Genomic DNA, 21,033 nt, shown 5'->3' on the forward strand with positions numbered 1-21,033 from the left:
GCCGTGCGCACCTCATGGCCGAATGAACTGACATGTTCCGCAACATGCTTCCAGTGGGTGTCACGTTGGGCAGCCGTGGTCTGACTATTGGCACCCACTAGCATGTCACGGCTGTGGCCCCGCACGTAGTCCATGAGGAAGTCCAGTTCCTGCTTACAGAAAGGCTTCTTCCTCGACGTGCAGGAGGTCGTGGCTGTGTGTGGGGTCCCAGCCTGTGCTGCAGGTGCAACCTTCCTCCTCTTGGACTGTGGCGCAGACCCTGGCTGGCTAATGCCGCCCTGACCAGCATGGCCAGTGGGTTCGGTGGATTGAGCCAAGGGAGTGGCAGGTGGAGGGATGACCAGAGGCCTGACTTGTGTCAGTGGCAGCTGGGTGCCCACTAATGGACCCTGCGCAGCAACATCAGCTGTGGCAGGGTGGTTGGCCGCAACGGTCCTGGTTGGCAGACTCACAACCGGGGTGCTGTTGGGTGCATCTGCCCCTGCACTTGCCAACACCTTGCTGTTCGGGGCAGCAGATGACATGACTGCCCCAGGGACACGTGTCTTGGTCTGAGCAGCCCAGCATGCCCCTATGGTTTCCCCCCTGGCCTGTTGGAGATCTACCAAGGGCTCTTCAAGTGCCAACGCAGCCTGCGCTGGCAGACCCTGAGCCTTGGTGGCGGTGTCCACAGCTGCACCTGCAGCTACCACCACCCTTGGGCCTGTGGCAGTCGATGGAACGGACTGCCGGGTCATATGGGTGCCAGTGCCAGATGCAGGAGCTGCATCCCCCGGAACCACAGGGGGTGGTGGCATGGCTGCACCGACACATGGCACAACATTGTGCTCAAGTGGCGCACCCCTGCCTCTTCCCCCTCTGTGGCTGCCCTGGACACCCTGGAGTCCCCCTACTCCCTGGTCACCACGGCCACGTCCCCGACCACGACCGCCACAAGGAGTACGCCCAGCTGAGGCGCCCCTCACCTTTGGTGGCCTCCCAACCATGGCACAGATGTAGTAGTGCTGGCACAGATGGAGTGGTGCCAATGGGAGGTGTACACCACAATTGACCTGGGCAATTGGGGTGAAGGGGGTGGGAAGCAAGATGTTAACAGCCCCCCTGCACCTGCAAGGCTGTATGTGACCCAGGTGATGTGGTGACGGGTCATGCAACGCTCAGGCACCCCAAAACTGCAGTAAAACCGTGCACGCAACCCTGCAGCCTACGTGCGTGGATTGAACCTCCCGCAGTACGCGGTGGCACCCAGTAACACGAATAACGCGTACGCGTGGGACACGCAGGCTACTATGACATCAAAAATGGGTGCGATACACAGGGGCACCCGCAGTGGGAAAAAGAGCGTGTGTGACTCACCGTCTGACTAGCGCAATGCATAAAAACACGCGTAGCCAATACCCCCGCCAAAAGAAGAGATACGTCCTTGAGAGCTGTGAAGTTGTGATGGCGCGAAACAACAGGAAGCAGCAACACACGTCGGTCTCCACGAAAGGCACGTACAGCGAACTGCTGGGCCCGCTCACCTTTAACCCGTGCTGAGGGAAACGCACGCGCGCGTCACGTCACGTACGCGCATAGGCCCTTTCCTCGTATTACACGCGGACGTGCAGTTTCCACGCGCGCTTACGCGCATGGGCCTTTCCTCGTATTACACGCGGACGTGCAGTTTCCACGTGCGCTTACGCGCATGGCCCTTTCCTCGTATTACACGCTGACGTGCATGTGTGTTGGGGATTGTGAGGACCTGGTGGAGGCTGCCCATGGTGGCTGGGGGGTGGGGGTGATAGGGGACATGAGTGGGGGCCTGGTGGATGCTGCCCCTGGTGGCTGGGGGTGGGGGTGGTGGGAGACATGAGTTGGACATGGGTGGGGGCCTGCTGGCAGGTGCCCCACAGTGCTGGGGGGGAACATGAGTTGGACATGGGTGGGGGCCTGCTGGCAGGTGCCCTTGGTGACTGGGGGGTGGGGGTGGTGTGAGACATGGGTGGGGGCCTGGTGGAGGCTGCCCCTGGTGGCTGGGGGTGCAGGGGGACATGCGTTGGGGGGGAGTAGTGCAAGTTGACATGTGGGTTGGCTGGTGGGCATGGGCATGGTGGGTGGGGTGCCTGCATGACATGTGCTGGGTAGGCCCCTGTGGTGTGAGCCACCTGCAGGGGCCGTGGAGGGTGTAGAGGGAACACCTGGGTGGACCCACACGTGCAGTTCAAGTGTGCTGCTCCCCGCGCACCCCTGTAATACACGTACCCTGTTGATATCGCGCACACCTGTAATACACGTACCCTGATGGAATTGCGTGTGTAACTTCCCGCGCACCCCCGAAATACACGTACCCCGCTCAATCGCGTGTGTCACTTCCCGCGCGCCCCCGAAATAAGCGTAGCCCGCTCCCCCAGGCCCGATCGCGTGAGAAAGTTCACGCGAACCCCTGAAATACACGTAGCCCGCTCCCCCAGGCCCGATCGCGTGAGAAAGTTCACGCGAACCCCTGTAATACACGTAGCACGCTCCCCCAGGCCCGATCGCGTGAAGAACTTCACGCGAACCCCTGTAATACACGTAGCCCGCTCCCCCAGGCCTGATCGCGTGAAAAAGTTCATGCGAACCCGTGGAATACACGTAGCCCGCTCCCCCAGGCCCGATCGCGTGAGAAAGTTCACGCGAACCCCTGAAATACACGTAGCCCGCTCCCCCAGGCCCGATCGCGTGAGAAACTTCACGCGAACCCCTGAAATATACGTAGCCCGCTCCCCCAGGCCCGATCGCGTGAGAAAGTTCACGCGAACCCCTGAAATACACGTAGCCCGCTCCCCCAGGCCCGATCGCGTGAGAAAGTTCACGCGAACCCCTGAAATACACGTAGCCCGCTCCCCCAGGCCCGATCGCGTGAGAAAGTTCACGCGGACCCCTGAAATACACGTAGCCCGCTCCCCCAGGCCCGATCGCGTGAAGAAGTTCACGCGAACCCCTGAAATACACGTAGCCCGCTCCCCCAGGCCCGATCGCGGTAAAAAGTTCACGCGAACCCCTGAAATACACGTAGCCCGCTCCCCCAGGCCCGATCGCGTGAGTAAGTTCACGCGAACCCCCGAAATACACGTGCCCCGCTCGCACAATTGCTGTATGTTGCCACTTTTGTAATGCGCAGGGACGCTACCGCCTGCCTTCGTGTGGCGGACGTGTATCGGCTTGTGCGTGTCTTTCGCTGTGCGTGGCTTTGCCTTATTCGGTTCCATGAATACGTGTGGTTCGGGTGCGTGTGGGCGTTCCCTCTGCTTCCCTGCAGTACATCCCCAGTTACGCCCTTGTTTTCGCAAGTTGTTCCCCATTCCGCGCGTTACGCCCCGTGTTCCGCCCACTTTCTAGTGTATGCGCAGAGGTTGTGCGCTTTCACTGTGCACGTCGTGCACGTCTTTCGGGATGTTGCAGTGACGTGTGCGCCATGCACGGGTTTGGCGCACATCCCGAGGAAGACACGCGCAGGGACTTCCATGAATCGCACGCGTGCGCGTGCGCCTCTTTTTTTCCGCTTGTGCCTGCTTGCGCGTAGATTTTCGGCGCACGTTTGTTCCATGAATCGGCCCCTTAATATTCAGTGACAGGGCGTTCCAGAGTTGGGAGGCGAGGACAGTGAAGCTCGAGCCTCTGGCTCTTTTAGAGGTAAATCTAGGTACTGTGAGACATAAGGTATTGGAAGATCTCGTGGTTCTGATGGAAGATTTCTATTTGAATTTGTTAGTGAGGTGGGGGGGCTAGATGGTTGAGAGCTCTGTAAGTGAGGCAGAGGGTTTTGAGATCCATTTTATGTTGGATGGCGATCCATTTGCATGTAGTTCTAGTGGTAGAGATGTGCTCATGCCTGGGAATGTTTAGCGCTGCCCGTAGCGCATTATTTTGAAGGACTTGGAGTTTACTAATTATCGCCTGGTTGGCCCCTAAGTAGAGGCTGTTGCAGTAGTCTAACTTAGATTGTATAAGAGCTCTAGCTAGCGTGAGGCAACTGTTAGAGGAAAGAAATGGTCTACAGGCTCTAATTAGTTTTCCTGTATAGGCAGTGGCTGAAGCGGTCCAGTTGACTTGCTTAGTGAGGTTAAAATTGGCATCGAAATAGAAGCCAAGTGTTTTCACCTTTTTGGCGACCGGGATGGCATTGCCATCAATTATGATATTGGAGTAGTTGAGACTTAGTTTTTGTAAGTTGTTTGGTGAACCAACAATGAGCAGTTCAGTCTTCTCGTCATTCAGACAGAGGCCATGTGTGGCCATCCATGCCTGAATGACAGAGAAGATTTCGTTGATCCTGGCTACATCAGTATTGCAATTTCCCGAGATGGTGAGGAGTATCTAGATATCATCCGCGTAGTTTGTGTAGATGACACCCAGACGGTCCAGTTTATCAAAGAGGGGCTTTGTAAAGATATTGTATAGGGTGGGTGAAACACATGAGCCTTGTGGGACACCGCAAGTGATAGGGATGGGGTCTGCTGCTGCCACCGGAGAGAAGACTCTCATGGTTCTATTGGCTAGGAAGGACTGTATCCACGTGACAGCAGAGGGGGAGAAGTGGGCAGCAGAGGAGAGGTGGTTGCAGAGTATTTTATGGTCGACCAGGTCGAAGGCTGCTGAGAGATCTAAGAGGAGTAGGATGGCAGCCTTGCCCTTATCTTTAATTTCGTCAACCTGACTTTTAAGATCAACAAGGGCAGTTTCTGTTCCATGTTGAGGCCGGAAGCCAGACTGATGCAATCCGGGTAATTGGGTGGACTCTAGGTAATGCTGAATTTGCAAGTAAGCAACTCTGTCAAGGATTTTTAACAGGAAGGGAACAGTTGTGATAGGCCTGTAATTAGTGGGGATGGCTGGGTCCAAGGTCTGTTTTTTTAGTAGCGGGAGGACCCATGACTGTTTCAAATTATTGGATACGGAATTGGTGGACAATGACACATTTATGAGCTTAGAAATGAAGGGGGCAAGGTCCCTTGCTGCATCTTTTATAATCTGTGCGGGGCAACTGTCCCCTTCAGTTTGACGGTTTGAGGGAGGTTATGATTTTTTGCACTTCTAGTATGGTTACGTTTTTGAAGGTGAAGCCATGGTTAGTGTTAGGGGTGGTGGGTGGGCTAGGGATAGGGGGACTAGGGGTCGGGCTACTATTGGAAAGTTGTAGTCTTTTATTTTCAATTTTTGTTTGTAGGCCAGTGATTTTGTTTGCAAGGGCATCTTGGATACTAGTGCACCAGAGTTGGTCCTTCACGGACATGTCCGTAGGTGGATTGGGGTTTTCTAACTCCTTCAGGATGGTGAATAATTCTTTGGTACTGGAACTTGCATTACTTATTCTTATATTGTAGGCTTCCTTTTTGGTGCAAATTATTTCTTTTTTATAAAGGGAGGATGCATTTGTGAGATTGATTTTGTGTTCCTCTGATGGGTTCCTTTTCCAAAGGGTTTCCATTTTGGATTTTTTATTTCTTAGTATTTTAAGTTCTGGTGTGTACCAGGAGTTAAGATGTGCTTTGGGTTTACCTTTACGTAGTTGTAGAGTGGCAACAAGGTCGATAGCTTTGGTCATGGCGTTATTGTAGGTGTCTACTAGTAAGTTGAGGTCCGATGTGTTGAGGACCATGTTTAGGGTGGGTAGAACCAGTGGGATGAGGGCTTCAGCAGTGATGTTCTGCTTATTTCTCGTCAGACATGCTGGTGCGGGTGGGCACTGTATGTGGTGTGGGTTATAAGTGCTAATGTCAAATGAAAGTAGGAAGTGGTCGGTCCATATAAGTGGTTGGGGGTCCTTGCAGATAATGTTACAGTTGTGGGCAGCGAGCCAGTCTAAGGTTCTGCCTTTCTGATGTGTAGGTAGGGTGTTAAGTTGAATGTAGTTCTGTTCGCAAAGTGCATTAGCAAGGAAGGATGCTGGAGTGTCGTGAGGATCATTGTATCCCAAGTTAAAGTCACCTAGAATAATATTCTGTGATAAAGGTTTAGATTTTTCAGCTATGAATGAAGTTATATCTTCCTCGAAGGAACCTATGGGACCAGGGGGTCTGTATATTAGTTCCAGGGTGATAGTATTCTTAGGGGTGGTTTGAATTTTAATGGATAGGTGTTTGCAGGAATTAAGAGGAAGGGAGGTCACAGATATAATGTTAAGCAAGGATTTGAATATAAGTGCTCCACGGGCATTAGGTCTGTCGGCCCTGAGGATGGAGTAGTTGTCTGAAACTTCGAGGGTTAGAGAGGGACCTGCTGCGGCATGAAGCCAGGTTTCTGTGGTGGCGAGGAAATCCAGGTCTGCTGAGCGGATGATGTCGGCAATTTCCGTAGGGTGGGCCACAAGGGATCTAACATTAAGTAAGGCTCCTTTGAGTGGCATAATGTTTTCAATGGTGTTTTTATTAGTGACTTTAGTTGTAGGATTGTTAGTCATTTTGCTAAGAAAGAGGGAGTCTACAGCCTAGTCTGTCGTTACGGGTCATGAGGTTAGGGTAGGCTGTAGGGCGATGTTCTAGCATATTGCGTGGATATTGTCAGAATGGTCATCTGTGGCGAGGTTAGGTGGAGGGTTGCCTAAAGTAACGCTGATTTTAGTACTGTGGTCTGTAGGTGCCCTTTGCGGGAAAGGAGGCAGGGAGGGCAGGAAAGGTGTGGGGCAGGTAACAGGGTGGTGTCTAGGACAGCCAAGCTTGGCGAGTCCATTACTGAATGGGATATAACTATTTCTGCTACATGGCGTGCAATCGGGCATAATGCAGAAAGGGAACACGATGAATACTAGGCAGGCTGCACAGTTCAGATATGGATTCGGGGACAGATACTAGAGGGGTGGTGGATGTTGTTGGCTGCGCTGGTGCTTGTAAGCCCTGGGGCAGACAGGCTAGTTAAAGGTAGCGCTGGATTCGGAGTTGAAGCACACTTGCAAAATGGCTTGTAAAGGGCGCGACTAACAGGCAAGTTTAAGGTAGCAGCTAGCTAGCGACCATAAGGCGTAACACAATCAAATGTGGTTTGTTAGCGACCATAAAGCACAACACAGGTCAAATGTGGTCTGTTGGCGACCGTAAGGCACAACACAAGTCAAATGTGGTCTGTTAGCGACCATGAGGCACAACACAAATCAAATGTGGTCTGTAAGCGACCACAAGGTACAACACAATCAAATGTGGTTTGTTAGCGACCATGAGGCACAACACAGGTCAAATGTGGTCTGTTGATGACCGTAAGGCACAACACAAGTCAAATGTGGTCTGTTAGCGACCATAAGGCACAACACAAAACAAATGTGGTCTGTAAGCGACCATAAGGCACAACACAATCAAATGTGGTTTGTTAGCGACCATAAGGCACAACACAATCAAATGTGGTCTGTTAGCGACCATGAGGCACAACACAGGTCAAATGTGGTCTGTTACCGACCATAAGGCACAGCACAAATCAAATGTGGTCTGTTAGCAACCATAAGGCACACAAAAATTGGGCTCTGCAGGTACACTGACGCTTGCATCAAATGTTAGCAGAGCAGGTAAGGAACAAGGCAGCGTGGATAGGGTGAGCTATAGCGGGCTGAGTATTGCACGGCACACATTAGCAGGCAGAGGCAAAGTAACATACAGGTATTGAGCACATTCTGGGGCAATTTACAGTGATGAATACCAGATCTAGGCACATCTAAATTCGAATGGAGCCTTAATGGCAAGACAGGAAGAGGTCAGGTCAATATTGGGTTTGAATCTGGCTAACCATGATAAGGCAGCTCACACCGCTACTAGGGGTACTGTGGTTGTATGTTAGGCCATTGGTAATTAAGACAGTGCAGCAGAATACTAGCAGCAGAATGTTTCTAGGATACAATACAATCATTGCAAAAAGATAGATAGGCAAAGTGTAGCATATTTGTGGTGGGGCAGCTGCAGGCAATGGGCCTGAGTGGCGAATTGTGCAGGTAGCGTGGAGATCATAGCATGGCAGGCGCAGTAATAATACAGAGCAGGTCACTTGTCAGCTTAGATATAGGTCAGGGTAGAGTGCGGGGAATAGGTGCGCTCCATAGATCTTATTGAAACAGAACAGACAATAGATAATCGTAATACTGACAAGGCGATTAGATGTGGCTGAGACAGATGTGACGGTAACTGGGTAGCATCTTTGTGGAGTTAGTTGTACTGCGGGAGCGAATACTTATGGCGGTGAGCAGAGCAGTGGGGTATTTCAATAAAGAGGCCTGAGACAGGTGGGTAGCAGCAGTAATGTACTTACAGGTGCTTCAGGGTCAGTCGACCAGGGGGTCTGGCCCGCGGCCCGGCAGGCAGTGGACAGGCTCAGGACAGGAGCTATCCTTTGACGTGGTCCTTGGACGGTGGTCCGGCTACGCCTACCGGCGTAACATTGGTGCTAATGTTGGCTCACTCAGCCAATCCGGGGCTGGAGGACGAGAAGGTGTGTAGCTGCATTTCAGAGGCAGCTAGGCAAGATATTGGCGGCCACCTTGGCGTGTGGCTGCCCTCGTGGTAAACAAAGCCGAGTAGTTGCACTCAGTGGCGGATGGTGGGTTATTGGCGTTTCTGCGGCATCTCCTCTGGAGGTAGCGTCGGGTGCACTTGGAGTCACGTTAGTAGGAAATTGGTGGCAGAAGATCGGATCGGATCGGATGGAATAGCAATAAGCCTCAGGTTCGTGGGAGGGCTACCACTGCTCCTGCAGGGAGAGGGAGCTGCTTCTGCAGCGGAGTGGCGCTCTTGCTCCTACAGGCTTGCGTGGTGTATTACAACACACAGCCGATTGACAGCGGTAATGCATCAGGGAATGATATTCCATGGTGCTTCACGAGGCCCATGATGAGGATAGAGGGATTGGTATTTTATGATTGTTAAGGGGTGGGGAAGGGGGCAGTGTAGAGCAAAAGGGTTAGTGGGTTTGAGCAAAAATGAATGACACCTGTACGGCACAGTGGAATAAATATGTGCATGCATTGACATGGATAGATGAGAGACATCAATCAGTACACATAGTGCCCCTTACACAATTTTCCTTATGTTTCAGATCCACAGGGTCAACATATCTGGGGTCTAATGCTGGCTGCAGCAAGGTGATGAGTATTCCAGCAATGAAGAGTGGGACAGCGGCACTGATGGATAACTGGTGGGCATGTGGGACCCAGGCATTTGCCCAGCTGCATCCCGATTGCTCTCTTGTCACATTGCACAGCCCTGCTCTGGTAGTGCCCCAAGCAGACTTGATACCCTTTAATGACCACCCTGCAATATTGGAAAGAAAGATGCTGGGGGAAGAATTAGTACCAGAAGGGCGGGAACACACATTGAAATGAAATAGGCGCAGCAACAATTATTGGTTCAGCAACTCTTCACAACGTTTGGCTGCAATCCCATCCCAATTTCGCCTGTATTCAAAGGCATCAATGTTATGTGCATCCCTCTTACTTCCTGGGATCTAGGTGGCAGCTAATGCCAAGTGGCTCCAGGTGACCCGCTATGAGGTACTGCAACTGGTGAAATCAACTGAAAAAGGACTCAATGCAGAAAAGGAAGAGCTTTGTGCATTCAGGCTGATTACATTCAAAAACTGCTATTTATTGGACATGATCACCGCAAAGGAGGGTGGTGTCTCAAACCAAAATAGGAAGCAGCTGCTGTAATATATGCAAACTACAGATGCAGATAGTGGAACCTTGACGTAAGCCATAGAAGAAATACACACACTCCATGAGACTATGGCAAGGGAAATGCATGCAGTATAGTCAGACATTTAGTTTGACTCGCTTTTTGCATGGGTCCCCATGTGGTTGCCAAACATTTTAAAGTGACTGTCCCGGTCCTCTTGCTGGTTCTCATCACTGTGTGGGCAGCTAATATTAAAGCACTGCAAGAATAAAGGGGGGTGAGAGGATATAAGATGTCCCTGAAGATTGATGGGACAGGGATAAAACACACAGTAAAGATTTGGGGTCAACACAGTTTGAGAATAATGGTCAGAATGAACTAGGGGTGGTTACAATGCCACCTGCAAACGTAGCAGGGCATGACTCCTTTTGGCTGGCCTGCTAGAAGGATGGGCAAGAGTGTGTCAAAATAGAATCTTACCTGGGGGAGTATAAGAACCAAGGGGGGAGCATGGACAGGGTAATGAGGTTGTGGATCCCAACAAGGTAAGTATGAACATGGTAGGAAAGAAAGTGTCAATCGAAAGATCGATCAAAGGGAGGGATGCAATTAAGGTGCAAATTCAACACTGACAAGATGGGCGCACCTACCAACTACGTGACTGATGGGGGGACAAAGTGGTGTAGAAGAACCTCCTGGAGGGGAGGACATCATTAACAGCTGTACTGTGGAGCATATGCTCTGTGTGCGCAGGTGCAGTCAGAGAAGTATGTGGAGAAGAGTGGGATTGGGGGCACCAAGTGGGGCCCAGGTAAATGAGGCATGCAGGGGCTAGCGATAAGGGGCAGGATTAGTGGGTAGAAATGGTAGTGTAGCACAATGTAAACAATTCTGGAGTATAGGCCGCAGGTGAGTAAAACATTTGTCTTGTCACAGCCACAGACCTCATGTCCTGGGCAACAGTGTATTTCTCAAGCACTCAGCTTCAGCAGTGTTCTGGGGAGATGATGCAAGTTGGCACTTACCAGGAGAACGGAGCCACAAGGGAATGTAACCAGAAGATACTTTTGAGGCCAGTGAGCTAGGCAACTAGGTGCTTGCTGGGAACCTGCAGGGAATTAGAATTAAATGCAGTTAAATAAAAGCCAACCTCGTTGGGGTAAGCAGTTTTTAATATCCCCTTGGAAAGGGGGCCTGGGAGGTTGGCTGTGGGGCGAGGTGGTGATCCAAGAGGCTACCATTCACAGGACGGGGTTTCGGTGTCCCTAGAGTGCAACAGTGTTTTGTGTCCATGCTGATGTCCGCAAGGCACCTCATTGGTTGGGTGCCGTGTGAATGTCTCCCCTTTGCCAAGCTTAGGTTGACTTGTGTGATTGATGAGTGCTGACCAATGGCAAATGAATAATGTTCCAGAGGTCAGCACAACCACGTAATTCTCTGGCACAATTGGGGGGTGGTGCGGGAAGGCTTGCAACGTCACAATGAGTAGTATGACATGAGGGGACTGACGTAGTCCCACCAATCACCTTTCGTAAAGTGTATTAATAACTGTTTCAAAAATGTTCATGCAAATTAGGTCTTATGTGTATAAAGGTTTTGTGCGCAGTAGGTGGTGTTGACAGCTCTCTTCACACAGTTCTGGTCCACTGTGCTGTTTGAACCATGCTCTTCCTGCTGCGTCTGGGCTTATAATAAACTACATTACTTCCTGCTTGGTGTATGCTCCTTTTTGGATTGCTTTGGTGTTCCAGTAGTTATTTGCTTTGGATGACCTCTCATACATAAACATGGGCATTTTGTGATGAGGCTTCAGTAGTGTTTATAGAGATTCAGAAGGTTCACATTTGCGTGAGGCATGCTCACTGGGTTGAGTGGATCTGGCACTGGCCCGGGTGTTATCCCATACATGGTTGATGGTATCAATGTTATGCTCTACTTTGTGACAAATATATGATTGATACTGTAATTGATTTCGTTTTTTTTTTTAGTTTTTATTTTTTTGTTTTTCTCCTCCTGGGCTTTCTTTTGCTCATGCTTGACCTGTGGTTGCTTAAACACTGGTTCAATTTTGGGAAATTATTGTTTTTACAATGTATTATCTGCTATGTTCTGTCACTATCCAACATGGATCAATGTTTGACATCAGAATGCTGTTGTTCATTGTATGTGTTGCATGTCTTTCAAAATGCACCTAAATTAATGTTGTATGCCAGTTGGTTGTTTATTTTGGCCCAGATGAATATGCTATGTCTAATATGTATGCAGCCTAGAGAAACAGCTGGTGGGTTGAAACACATGTTGGTTGTGTTTCTCGCAGGAAATTTTGCAAGAAACGTTATCCCCCCTGTGGTAAGTGGGTGTACCAATGTATAAATGAGGTTTTCATTACAAGTGCAAACAACAACATGACCTAATCTGGTCTACTAAAACGATTTTTAATGCAATGTTGCTGAACTATTTCATGAAAACAAATGTTGTATTGTATAAGTCTGCTTGCGAGATTTCTGTATAATAGCATTGTTGCTTTTTGCAAAGAGCAGTCAACAATCTCTGTTCCATCTAACCCAGTGAACTATCTTTCTGTTCAGACTTTTATAGAATTGTTTGGTGTCCTAGTTCAAGGGTTGGTAATGACAAGAATTGGATTTCTTGCGGGAAGTGAAACATTGCTTGCTACTGTACTGTCATCTCATAACGGCTGCAGGAATGATATTCTTGTTTTGTCATTGCTGTACTTATGATCATGTCATAACACCTGCAAGATAGGTTTTCAATTCTTAACAGAAAAGGCAAAAACTATTCTTTCTTGGAAAAATCAATCCTGTCTGATACAATTGATTGGCCACTATTAAAAACACATAATGGAAATGTCAGGGCAAGATTGATCATTGGCAATTGTTGGAGGGAATGGTAAAAAAAAAAAGGATTACTCTTGTAAGAATTGAGCCGTAGCTGTGCATTGCTAGCAATTTAGGTTGACTTTGGTCATTGAGAATTGTGACAGACATGCTAGGTTTGTTTGTGTGCTTATTGATAGATCCCATTACAAACATGATTACAGAACAGCTATAAACAACAACATATTTTAAAAATCAGCAGCCTGATTAAATGACTAAAAAGACAAAGAGAACATACAGCCCACATACATAGCAAATGCATACACCTCAACAAACTTAAAATGGTAGTGAAATGAAATGTATATAGACCATTTTTCTTATAGGTCATCATTCAGTTATTGAAAATCGAAAATAAATACAAAGGAATACCCCTCTTTTAAGGCTGCTTATATTTTTCAATAAAACCTAGGCTGTCCCTGCTCATTATTGGATACCATTTCAATGATCCTTATTTAAATAGGTGTTATTATTATTTTTTTAAAACAGTCCATCCATTCATACATTATATTTAAAATAAACAGCCCAGTTTCAATAGGAATGTTCTGAAATGTAATCTAACATATTTTTTAAATTCGGTTCGTCTGCTCTATAAGAGAAGGGGGAACGATATAGAGGGCTCCACAGGGTGTAACAGAAGTAACATATACACGGTTGACTGTGTTCTTTAAGGTTACTGAATTGGTGTAGCTAGGGCATGAAATTAGAACCAATGCTTAATTTGCTTAACAAGCACAGTTTGCTTAACAAACAGCCGTAGCTATTTTGTTTAACAAACATAATTAAAGATTAAAATATGCCAAACATTAATTAAGTAATCCAGGAAAGCTTATTACCACACAAGAAGTACACATCCCCAGTGACAGAAAAAAAACTGTAATTCAAACATCATGCCACCCAAGAGACAATCTACTTTTGGAAAGTCATCTGATGCTAGGCGTAACGAGGCGGCCAGGGCAACAGAGACAGTTGAACAATTCCATCAAATACTTCAGCACAAGCAAGCAGATAGGCAGCACTGAGACCACAAGACACACCAGAACAGATACAACCCAGACTACAACCTGATTCAGTAATCCGATGCTTCATGTAAAGAGGCAGCCAGGGCATTAGTGGAAACGTATATGAAAAATGTGGTTACTTTGTAGTTCAGGTCTGATATAGCTGAACTACTTAATTGACAGATTTTTACTTTTTGAACAAATAAAATCTAGATATTGCTTATATGAGGCACTAAGAACATTAACCATGCATTTGACGATATATGCAAATTGATGCAATGCCAAATACAAACTGTACTAAAATGTTGCCCTCATTTGTGCCCCCCACGCAGTCACTGTGACTTTGGGGGCTCACAGAATACCAACTGCCATTACTGCACCCAAGCAGAGCAGGGGTTGTGGGGGTGTCTCCCGCTCTCCTTGGGCGCAATAATGTGAGACTGGGGTTGCAGGGGTGTCCCTTGCCTACCATTGTGGTAAGCAGGGGACAGGAACATGAAAAAAGCACCCAGTGGTGTGAGCTCCGACCATTTAAGTGGGAAGAACCAACACCGCACAGATAGTGGGGAGTCGGCGGCACACACAGAAGTGTGCACCGCAAAAGTAACTGGGGTAGGGGTCTCGGGTAAGGTAATGCCAGCCGGGGATGCGTATAAGGTGATCTATTTGATCACCGTGCTGTGACATAGTTGGCATCAGCATTTTCATTGGCTCAGTGATCACATAGATTCGTCAGATGTGCTAAATCATTAAATTAAGCTATAGGGCTATCAAACTGAAAGAGCACTGTAGCTTGTTTAATTAATCCAAAATATGTTCCGCTGTTATCTCATAAGGGGATTTAGTCATAGGAGTGCAAAACGTCTCCAAAATGCAGATGCATACAAGCTGATTAACACATTTTAACCTATGTTTACAGTTCATTCCTTAAAACATATTGAAGAAACATGAGCGACCAACGTTGCAACCTGCATTGTTTAATGATGAATCCAGACAAAAGAGCAATAATGATGATGATTATAAACTCTCAAGAACAACTGGTACTTTTTGTGCCAAATGTGCTGTACCCCATGCTGGGTGTTGAACCATTATTGAGAAACTTCTGGGATGTGTTGGCTCTTACACAAATATTTAGACCAATGATGTAAATATTCTGTGCTCGCTGTCCTTTTGAGGTATTAATTTAAGCAACCAACTTATCACTTAATCAAAATCGCTATTTTCAAGTGCCATACTCGACCAAGTTTATCTCTGGATGAAAACACATCTATAAAATATAAAGAGATGCAACAGAATACACAATAAAAGTAATCCTGAAATGAATGCAATGACATACAAAATGATATGAAATATGAAGAATATGGACAATAAGTGCAGGTACTTCATATTAACAAGGAAGAAAAAGATAGCATGAGCCAATAAAGCTATTGCTCAATAAAGCCAACCTGTAGGCCAGTTTATGGTCATCGATCAGATCATCTTAGAAAATAAGTTCTAAGCAGTGTAACCACAAGGTTCACCTGCTCCATGGTGTGACTGGTAGGTGTGAAAAGCCTATGATGAGAAGCTGAATGAAAATAAAAAGTCAATACATAAGGGATCATCAAACCTCCTAAAGCGACAGACCTTTTTTAGTGTTGGTATTCCAGAGCAGCTCCATCAACATTAATGGAATATCAACTTTGACCTGCACCCAGCCCAATGTGTCCATCTATGGAGGGATCTGCTTTGGCTGGCTGACTGGCCTAATGGCCCTGTATTGCATATTTTGCTACATTTGTTGTAAACAAACCCGAGTGTTAGCTGAATACATTTGAAACATAACTAGTGTGTTGATTATCTGAACTTGGGGCAGCATGGGAATATTGATGACGACTGGGGAAAACAGAACCTTGACGTATTTCCTAGTGCACAAGCAATCAGAATATTGCCTTCTCAATCTTTACCTTTTAATATTCTGAAGTTAAAATACAGAACAAATTACCCCAACTTCAAGCTCAAAGCATTTGATCAACCTACTGGGCGTCTACCAGGTAAAATGCAGCTGGCAGCTCCAACACCACCAGGTCTGGGTATATCACTCATCTGCATCAACAGATCCCTGACATCATGGATTTTCCATTCTCTCTTTTCGGGTAAATATGGTTCTTGGGCGCCAATAGCTTTTTCCCTGTCTTGTTAAGCAAAGTGGTGACCATTACTTGCTTGAAGTCATCAATTTATATTCTTAAGACAAAAACTTAGTTTACCAAACAGATTAGTGCACCCATTACTGGGCCTTAGTATATTTTAGGAGTAGTGAAGGTGAGTCCCCATTTACGCACAGTCCAGAGTGAATACAACCCTCTAGGGAAATAAGCCAGGCGATAGCTTTGCAAGGATAATAAGGTTTACTAATACTACAAATATCAGAAAAGGACTCTGATGTTTGAGCACGTTTTGGTATCAGAATGCATGTCAGAGCTTTTTGAGGGGTCACAGCGTCATAGGTGACAGCACGTATAGGGTTTAGACACACAAAATTGATTGGAAGAGGCCTTATACATGATCCCGCTCCACATGGGATGCCATACTACAATTGGTTGGTTTCTCCGCCATCTGTCAGGCTCCACATGGGTCAGCTGTGCTCATTTTATCAGTGTGTGAAAGTCATGTCTCTCATAAGATACATTTGTAAGAACTGTACTATTGCTATGCCTGCCCCTAGATCACTATGGCATGCACCTGGGGGGCTGGAGGGTTGGTGCAAGGGGGAAGGGAAGAAGTAATACAGTCACACTGACCCACACATTCTGGGCTTCATTAATACTGCACCTCCCGCACTCAAGGCCTCCACACTTACCTTGATCTATAATGTATCCCTCCCTGTACCTCGTGTTACAAAGGATGTGTTTTATGCTGAGGGATGAAACAGTCATGCATGCATAGATCTTTTATAGACACTTGGTTTATGCTAGGGCTGGGGGGTGGCTTGCTTATCATGGAATGCAGGGATATGGGTGTTGGGTTAGTGGTGTGGGCTCTGGCTCGGGGTTGGCTGGTTGGGGGTTAGCGGCCTGCTGGCAGCTTGTTGTGATGAATGGGCACTGCGAGGAGCCTGTTGCAGTCTCATGGCCTTGCAGGATGGATTCTTCCCAAAGATACTAAGGGGCAGATTCATGGAACAAACGTGCACCGAAAATCCCAGCGCAAGCAGGCGCAAGGTGGCGTAAGCGTGAGAAAGCACGCGCACGCGTGCGATTCAAGGAAGGTGCTGTGCGTGTATAACACTGGTTGTGCGCCAAATCCATGCGTGGCACACGCGGGCGCATGCGTCATCAAACGGCGTGCACTACGTGTACAGCGAAAGCGTACATAGCGCGGCACACACAACAAAAGTGGGTGGAACAGTGGGTGTAACACGCGGAATGGGGAATAACGCGTGAAAAAGAAGGCGTAATTGGGGAAGTACTGCAGGAAACTACACGGAACGCCCACACGCATGCGAACAACACGTATTCATGAATCTGAATACAGGAAACCTGCGCACAGCAAAAGACGCGCATAGGCTTCAACGCGTGCAGGAAGGCAGGCGGAAGCGTCCCCGCGCACAGTATAAAAGTGTGCGCAAACAAACATGTATATACCGCTACGATGAATGCCCCATTTGTCGCAGCACTGATCGTGGTACACCGCAGGAGGAGGAGAATAGCCAGGGCACGCATTTTTTCACCCCCGACAAGCCTTTTTGGGATGCCTGACGACCAGGTATACGGCAGGTATAGGTTTCCCCCTCGTATCATCCTAGACCTGGTCAGGGAGTGGGAAGATGACTTTACATCCCCCACCCTCTGCTCCCAAGCATTGAGCCCATTGGAGAAGGGGCTCAATGTCCTGCATTTTTTGGCCACTGGGTCATTTCAGCGGACTACTGCCATAGGGGGGGGGGGGGTCTCACAGGCCACGCAGTCACGCTGCCTACACCAGGTCTTGGCAATCATGACAGCGCGCCCCTCAGTCCGCAGGCACATATACATGCCCAGAACACCCGCAGAAAGGCAGGCCGTTGTCCAGGACTTTTACAGGGTGGCACACTTCCCCAAAGTGCTTGGTGCCATAGATTGCACCCGTGTGGCCCTACGTCCACCTAGGGCCACTCAGCAAATCTACCGAAACTGCAAGCACTGGCATTCCATCAACGTGCAGGTGGTATGCGCCGCAAAGGGAATCATCACCTCTATCCATGCAAACTACCCTGGCTCCACCCATGACAGTTTCATATACAGAATGTCCGCCCTGAGCAGGGCCCTGGAAGCTGGGCAGCATGGCGACACATGGCTCCTAGGTGGGTACAAATGCCTGTGCTCATGCATGCATGTCACACACACACAAATACACAAAGCCCAATAATCCCAACCATCATCACCTCTCCAGGGGACAGTGCCTACCCTCTGAGCAACCACATGATGACGCCAATCCGGAACCCCACCACACCACCCCAGGTAAGATACAACGCTGCCCATATTGCAACCAGGGCCATAGTGGAGCGCACATTCAGAGTGCTCAAGTCACGCTTCCGCTCCCTTGACCGCTCTGGCGGGCAGCTACTCTATGCACCCCCAGTAGTGTGCAGGATCATTGTGGCAGCATGTGTCCTGCACAATGTTGCAACACGGCAGGGCGTACCGGTGGACACGGTGGTGCCCCCACATCCCCAACCATAGGCACAGGCGCTGCCCATGGGAGGGGACAGGGCACGTGGCGAGGCAGCCGGACCCAGCTTGTGGCCACATTTTTCACCTAAACTCCCACCCCTGCGGAGTGCACACAGGCCTGGCACATACCAGGTGACAATCGATGATGACAAAGAGACAGTCAACTGTCACAACCTTACCACCCTGATAATGTTGTCATGCAAGTGCCACATTGTGTGCATCCCTAGCTCCTTAAACATAAGCAATCCTGTGTGACCAAAAGGCACACATGCAAGGTGTGAATCACACAGACCTGCAAAACAGGCCATGACTATCACTGCTATTTCACCCAAACCCTCCCAAACCACAACATGACATGGCATGCAATAGCTATACACCAACACAGTACCAATAAGGTACACATTGACATGTGAAACATGTAAAGTGGCATCACACAATGATGCCTGACATGTAATCAGATGAAATGACTGACCAACAAACTCCCACCCAAAAGAGGTCGTACCCAAATGCATTCCAACAGTTGTAGTTGTAACATAACAATGAATGCCTGTCTACATGCACATTGTGCATTGCAAAATCAACACTGCAGCTTCTGTGTGCCGTGCCCACCTCATGCAACACACTGCTCAGCGCACAGCATAGAGAACAGCCATTGTGTGTGACGCACACCCTGAGCATCACATCCAAGTGACAAAATACATCAAAAAGCAAATTACGCATGTACATGATCCACAATAGGTCATAGATCATGTGATGCAGGGACACAGTGGGCACCAGAAGTCAAACAGAGTGTACATGTGGACATGGAAGGGTGGTTGTACATGTAGTGGATCATAGAGCGAGTGTGTGTGTTAGTAGGGACATGCACTGTGCAATCAAGTGACCATCAGTTTCCTCTACACATCACATGTGAACATTCACCATGTGTAAACCCCAGCATGTCAAGCCACAACTATTCCCTCACACCTGAAAGGTAAACACAACACATGAACAGGCATTGATCAGCAGAATACATCATGTACATAGGATACTGCAATTACAATGTCAGGGTGTGCATCACACTGTAGGGCAAGGCAACAGTCAACACCAAAACACCCCCTCTCCCTCACAAATCACCATGACCCACTGAACAACTGCACCTGGGTTATCTAGCCTTCATCCTTGAAGTTCACCGGGCCACAGGATCACCCTTCCCCTTTGTCACCATCTCCCACCTTGTTTGCAAAAAGTGTCCAGCACCCTCAGAGGCCACCTTGACTTGCAAAAACACCACATCAAAGAGAACTCAAAACAGGCCAACACAGAAGCCAAGCAAAAAGCCTGAAGGCAGCAAAACAAACCAGAAGACCCTCCAGTAGATGACTTGAAGTAGCAGTACGTCACAAAGCCAAAGTACTACCACAATGACGTAACAACCTAGGTGTGATGCTGGAAATGCATCTGAGGGACAGGGCCTCTGAATCCTTGTCCTTTACTGCTTTTTATCGTGTGTTCTGTCATGTTTTCTGCCCAGGAGTCCATGTGGGACTCCTGGCAGTGCAGCTCTCTCTTTTGGTTTGGTGAACAGACCCATGGGATACCCTTATGGCACCCATGGGTAGGGGTACAACCCTGTGCCCCTAGTGTATGTTTTTGGGCACCTGTGGGTGGCCCACAGAGCAGGTTATGGGCTGGTGGCAGCTCCATGCTGAATTTGACAGGTGCTCTGGGTGTCCTCCATTTTGGGATACCCAGGCCCTGCCATTGGGATCAGTTGATTCCTGATAGGAAACAAGATGGCCCCTGTGGCCTCTTGCTTTCTATTGCCTGTTACCTTGTTTTCCCAAAGTCCTGGGAAGCCCTGACTCTGTCCCTTCCCCCTGACTGGCTGTTGGGTGGAAGTTCCAAATATGGTGTTGTTGTGAAGGCCCAGCTAGACTGACTGGAGCCTTCCCAGTGACTGTATGTTGTGGGTACCTCCTGTGGGTGGGACCTGGGTGAATGGAGTGTGTGACCAATATACACTCCTTGTTGTGGTTGTCTGGTTTCTGGCATGAGAGACAAAGACTGAGACAGCCCTGCCCGAAACTGGCCTGAATGCAGTGTGTAGTGTTGAATGGCTGGGTACTTGTCCCAATCCACATTCCTTGTTGTGAGTGTCTGAAAGGGAGGAGTGTGGCCTGAATGCACTGTGTGCCTGATTGGCTGACTGACTGCATGAATGCCCTTCTGTATGATTGGCTGCTGAGTGTGTGCCAGCAGTGTGGATGAGAGACAGAATAGTATATCTGGGGACCTCTCACCACTGGTAAGAAGGTTCAGGGAACGTTCAGAAGCGTTCAGAAGCGTTCTGGAGCTGAGTCTCCACTCTAAGAGTAACTGGAACTGCTGATCCTCGACATCCAGCTGGAAGAAGAAGACTTGCTGTTGCATTTGCTTCGGCCGATCCGAAGGCTGCCAAAATCGTCGAAGACTGACCCGAGAGAGGACCTGGTAAGGCGCCCTCTTCCCGTGCTCCGAGGGACCATCGAGCACCGCTCCATCTTCGCCAAAGCGCCCTGGAAGACAGACCCTCGAAAGGCTGCCAACCCGAGAAGGGACCGCCGAGGAGATCGAAGTGAAGCACCCGGACATCGCCGCCGTCGAAGTCCATTGCCGTCGACCAGGGTTCGCAGGTTTGTGTAACCGCTGGAGGCCCGTCGAAGTTGTGTTGCCCAGGCATGGGAACCACTTGACGCCGTGCCGCCGACGACCGGAGCCGTCCGCTCCTTTGCCTAAGAACATTCGAATCGAAGGACTCCCTCGTCCGCACCGTCGACCGCTTTATCCTGCCGGAGAAAGTCGAGGATGACCA

This window comes from Ambystoma mexicanum, chromosome 7p, assembly GCF_040938575.1.
Source record: "Ambystoma mexicanum isolate Mex_15411 chromosome 7p, UKY_AmexF1_1, whole genome shotgun sequence".
Lineage (NCBI taxonomy): Eukaryota > Metazoa > Chordata > Amphibia > Caudata > Ambystomatidae > Ambystoma > Ambystoma mexicanum.